The sequence below is a fragment of the Pongo abelii genome, chromosome 20, assembly GCF_028885655.2.
Source record: "Pongo abelii isolate AG06213 chromosome 20, NHGRI_mPonAbe1-v2.0_pri, whole genome shotgun sequence".
In the NCBI taxonomy this organism is placed as follows: Eukaryota; Metazoa; Chordata; class Mammalia; order Primates; family Hominidae; genus Pongo; species Pongo abelii.
Window position 1 is genome coordinate 47,087,731 of NC_072005.2, and position 5,968 is coordinate 47,093,698.

Here is a 5,968-nt window from a genome sequence, read left to right on the forward strand (position 1 = left end):
CGTAAATTTGTTGTGTAGGTTTTTAAAAAGCGATGAGAGACAGAAATGAGTCAGAATTAGGGTTAGTCGGATGGTCAAGACGTGAGCATCTAGCTGACAGACAGAGGTGGAGCCGGTCCCAGGGACAGGGATTAGATGGGGAGACAGGAAGAGAGGTGGAGACAGAGTGGGGTAGGGATGACGGGAGACACACCCCCTGGTCACTGCCTCTGAGACCTGCGGGTGGTGGGCCCCCAGGGCGGGCACCTCCCATCCCCCTCCCAGTTCTCCCGGGGTCGGGGTAGGCGGAAAGGCTGAGTCAGGGAGGGCGGGCCCCGCAGAGAGACAACCCCTAGGTGGGCATCCGGCCCCCACCCCCGTGTCTCCTGTCCGTCCTGGCCCTGGCCTGGCTCGCTGGCCTGGCCGCCACCCCACCCCCCACGTCTGACACCTCCATGCGTCCTGCCAAAGCGAGCTGCCTCCCTGCACTCTTCCCCCTCCAGCTCCAGTCATTCTGTCCCTCTGTCCCCAGTCTCTTCTCCCTGCTTCTCTGCATTTCTTTCCAGCCCTCTGCCTTCCTCCCTCGCCACCACTGTTCTGTCTTCTCGTTCTGTCTCCACACCTCTGGCTGTTGGTGTCTCCCCGTGACTTTCCGTCTCCCCTCTCTCTCCTCCCTTGTTTTTCCCATGCCTCTCCCTCCCTCCCTCCCTCCCTCCCTCTCCTCCCTCTCCTCCCCACCTTTTCCACTCCATGTCCCCAGCCATTCTCCATCTCTGTTCTCAGCTCCTGCCACCTCGTTTCCCCATCCCTTTCTCTGCTGGAGCCTCTGGGGGGCTCTGTCCTCCCCTCACTTTGCCCTTTCCCTCTCTCTGCTGTGTGTCTTGGCCCGCCCCCCGTGCCCCCCATCTCCTCTGTCTCCCACACTCTGGGAAGCCCGGCTGGGATATCCAGGTTGGAGCCTCACTAGCGGCCCCTGGAAACCCAGAATGAGGGGTCACCGCCTCTCGCCCACCCAGAAAGGGCGCAGGAGGGGGCAGCAAGGTTGCGGGGCCTGTCTGGCCAGAAGGAAATGTCTGTGCTGTGGCCTGGTCACCCCCGCCCCCAGGACCTGCTGGGCTGCTGCCGCCCCCGGCCAGGGCTGAGGCCGAGTAAACACAGCAAACACAGCCGCTGGCAGCCTGGGATATTTATACCGAGGCTGGGCGTGGGTCCAGTGCCCACCACAGCCCCTGCCCTGCCCTGCTTTGCCTGCTGCCACAGCCAGCTCTGAGCCAGCGTGGCACCAGCCGGCAAGGGGACGTGCCGCAGACACAGCCTGCGCCGGGTATGGAGGCCAACAGGCACTGGCCATTCACGATGCAGGCGGCTTCATGGACGCACCCTGTCCCCCTCCCCTGAAAACACCGGCACACAATGTGGACCCACACTCACAGCCGCTTGCAAACACACATCCACCCCTGCTGAGAACGCGAAATCCCCTCAACGATGATGCAAAACAGACCCACACAACTCCACACACTGCAGTCACCAGCCTACATGTGGGAATACAGCATGCAGACACCACCTTAGCACCTGCTCACAGCACCCACAGGCTGGGAACACCAGTCCCTGAGACGGACACACACAGCCCCGAAGGGCAGCCCTCCCTCACACACACAAACACCGAGAACCACAGGAAGCATGCTGGACGCACACCACGTAGACAAGCATGCTCAGAATACCAACGACACACGCACTGATCACAGTGCAACCCAGAAACAACTCACAACTCACCCGCCTCATATGTAAGAAACACACACACACGGCTGGGCGTGGTGGCTCATGCCTGTGTCTCAGTACTTTGGGAGGCCGAGGTGGGCGGATTACAAGGTCAGGAGTTCGAGACCAGCCTGGCCAACATGGTGAAACCCCATTTCTACTAAAAATACAAAAATTAGCAGGGCGTGGTGGTGGGCGCCTGTAATCCCATCTACTCAGGAGGCTGAGGTAGGAGAATCGCTTGAGCCCGGGAGGCGGAGCTTGCAGTGAGCCAAGATCGCGCCATTGCACTCCAGCCTGGGCGACAGAGCAAGACCCCATTTTACACACACATACACATGCACAGTCACTCCCCTCTCCTGGAGAAACATCATTCCCCCAGATGATTAACATATGCAGAAAACACCACATTTCAAGTCAAACTTACACTAAAAAATGCACAAATTTACACCCAGAAGAACAGTGAAGATGTTGAGAAAAATATCAGACACACAATATGCCCCAGATACATGGCCGACTTGCAGAATCAAACAGTGCCAGAGCATAAAACCCACAGAAAATACAACAGCTTGCCCAGCAGAAATACAAAATGCAGACGCACACCCCAGAAATGCAGCGCAGCCACAAACACACGGAGCTAACACGTGCTGAGGACACACACAGACAAGACCATCCATACCAAACAGCACACAGGCCCCCAGAACACCCATGCCAGACGCAACTCACACCACAAAGCTTGGAATCACACACACACAATAAGGTCCTGAACACACAAATCCAAATCCACACTGGAACCTCAAATACTCTGCATGTCCAGAGACTGAGGGGGAAGGGGCTTTCTCTCATCCCCCAATCTCCCCACTCCCCCTTGGTGACCCGGGTCCCAGGCCCGTCTTGGGGGCAGGGGGAGGGGGCAGGAAGGCCTGAGCTGGCCTCCCCCAGCGGCTTCCTGCCCCACGGGGGCTGGACAGGAAGCTGGGGCTCCAGCCGGAACCCAGGCTCCCCCCACGACTTCCCTCTGTGGCCCCAGGCTGCCTGCAGAGGCAGGGGCGGTGCAGGGGGAGGGAGCGGGGAGCCCCAACCCCTGCCCTGCCCCTGCGGTCAGCCACAGGCGGGGGCAGACTTGTCCCGACGGGGCTGAGCCACCCATCGGGCTTGGGTGCCAGGGTGGCAGGGCAGGGGCAGTGCGCACGCGGCCAGAGGAAGGTGCTGAGCCCACAGTTTCCCCTCCCCGCCCTGTGGGGCTGTGCCAGCTCACCCAGCAGCCCGGGGCAGGTGGGCGGGGTGTGTCATGAGGGCGTGTCGGGCAGGCCGACCACACTCTGCGAGTGTGCAGCCAGCACTTGTCCTCAGGCCGAGGCACGAGCTGGGGCTGGGCGTGTGAGGGCCGCGTCTGCCACCCTGGGGGTGTGTCTGCTCCGTCTGGGACCCTGGGTGTGACAGTGTGTCTGGGCGTGACGTGACGGGGTCGCTGCAATCTGTGGGGCCCTGTGGGACTCCCCAGGCTGGAATTGTGCGTGTGCGGCGGAGGGTGTGGGATGTCAGACTGAGTGGGTAAGACCGACCTGCTGTCTGTGAGGTTGTGACGTGTCAGACCTCTCTGTGGGGTGTGTCTGGTGGGACTGTGACAGGTCCGACTGTGGACATGCACCCTGGACCTGTTTGTGACTGTGACCCCATGGAGGAGGTAGCTGTTGAGGGATCCATTTCCTGTCCGGGCTTTGATGCTGTGATGCGTGTGCGTGCATGACACTGTTTGAATCAGTGTCTGGTGTGCGGTGGTTGCGACCATGACCCTGTGGAATATATTTGTATATGACTGTGTTGTGCCAGGTCCCTATTGAAGTCTCTGCTCGTGTTGTGTCCCAGTGAGGCTCTGAGGCTGTGTGGTGTTTACGTGATGGGCTGACACTTTCTCTATTCGTATCTGTGTATATGTGGGCTGCAGCTGCTGCCAAATGGCACAGCCCATGTGTTACGGGCCCTGCAGGGGTCTCCGTGTGTCCACGGCGGCTCTGAGAGGTGAATGTTTGGGTAGTGTGGGGCACCGTCCGTGTTTCCCCCCGTGTGAGTGTGTCTGCGTGTGTACACACACCACATCCTCACAGGGCTGCAGCGATTACAGCCGAGTCACTGTGTCCTAGCTTGTGATTCTGCCTCTTGGGGCCAGGCCTCAGCATCTCTATACCTATCCATTTGTTGGCATGTCCTTGCATAGTGAACTCCTGCCTCCCCACTCCTCCCTCAGCCCTGTGTGCTTTGGGACCTGAGGCCAGAGGAGTAACCACATTTCTACCCCTACGCTGAGCTGGGAGGGCCCCAGGTCCCTGGCACCCAGACCCAGTGCTGCCAACAGCTCTCATGCCCACAGGCAAAGGAACTGCAGCACTCATACTGTCCTTCCTCCCAGGACAATCACTGGGTGTGGGGAAGTGAAACCTGGGAGAAAGAGCAGAAACGGAGAGGCAGGAGAAAGAGGAAGCAGGAGAGAATTCACGAGCAGGACCATAGCAGATGGGAAGAAATGGAGACAGCAGAGGGAGACCCACCCGTGGCTGCTGCCATTTCTTGCCTGGACAGCTGGTCTCTCTGTGCTCACCCTCACCCTGACACTTCTGTCCACTCCCAACCATGAGCAAGACGGCGAACCCTCTGAGCACCTAGGTCAAACCCTGCCCTGGCTCCTGTCTTCCTCGAGTGCAAGTTCTTTTTTTTTTTTTTTTTTTTGAGATGGAGTCTCACTCTGTCGCCCAGGCTGGAGTGCAGTGGCGACTTTGGCTCACTGCAACCTCTGCCTCTCCTGTTCACGCAATTCTTCTGCCTCAGCCCCCTGAGTAGCTGGGACTACAGGTGTGTACCACAATGCCAGACTAATTTTTTTTGTATTTTTTATTTGTATAATTTATTTATTTGAGATGGAGTCTCGCTGTGTCGCCCAGGCTGGAGTGAAGTGGCGTGATCTCGGCTCACTGCAACTTCCACCTCCTGGATTCAAGCGATTCTCCTGCCTCAGCCTCCTGAGTAGCTGAGATTACAGGCGTACGCCACCACGGCTAATTTTTGTATTTTTAGTAGAGACTGGGTTTCACCATGTTGGTCAGGCTGGTCTCGAACTCCTGACCTCGTGATCTGCCCGCCTCGGCCTCCCAAAGTGCTGGGATTGCAGGCGTGAGCCACCGTGCCCAGCCTTTTTTTGTATTTTAGTAGAGACAAGGTTTCACCATGTGGTCCAGGTGATCCCCTGGACTCAAACTCCCGACCTCAAGTGATCCCCCTGCCTCAGCGCGCTGGCTCATGCTTGTAATCTCAGCACTTTGGGAGGCCGAGGCGGGCAGATCACCTGAGGTCAGAAGTTCGAGACCAGCCTGAACAACATGGTGAAACCTCATGTCTACTAAAAAAAATACAAAATTAGCCGAGCATGGTGGCGCATGTCTGTAATCCCAGCTACCCAGCTACTTGGGAGGCTGAGGCAGGAGAATCGCTTAAACCTGGGAGGCAGAGGTTGTGGTGAGCCAAGATCTCTACATTGCACTCCAGTCTGGGCAACAAGAGTGAAACTCAGTCTCAAAAAAAAAAAAAAAAAAAAGATGGGGGTCTTGCTTTGTCACCCAGGCTGGCATACAGTGGCACAGTCAGGGCTCACTGCAGCCTTGACCTCCCAGGATCAAGTGATCCTCCCACCTTAGCCTCCAGAGTAGCTGGGACCACAGGTGTACATTTTTTAAAAGTGTTTTGTAGAGATAGGGTCTCACCGTGTTACCCAGGCTGGTCTCAAATGCCTGGATTCAAGTAATCCTCCCATCTCCGCCTCCCAAAAGTGCTAGGATTACAGGCGTGAGCCACCCCGCCTGGCCTGAACTACTATCTTTTATTGTCTTCTTCACTATCCCCCACTAAAGCAGGTTCCTGGTGGGCAGGAACTCCTCCCTTAACCTCTCTGGGCTTGTTTCCTCACCTTTAAAATGGGTGTTATCAGAGTCCCTGCATCTCAGAGTGTTGCTATAGTGACTGAATTGAGTTCATTAATGTAAGGCACTTTAACAGTGCCCAAGGTGCTCAATAAATAGATCTAACTACAGTAGTGTTCCCCACTGGTCCCCTGTGCCTTGATGCGGGGCAAAGGAATAGTGCAGACAGGCAGGAGGAGGCAGAGAGGGAGAGAGATGGAGTGGGGGAACGTCAGGGATGGAGACCCCGGGCAGGCGCCCAATGACACAGAGATCCGCAG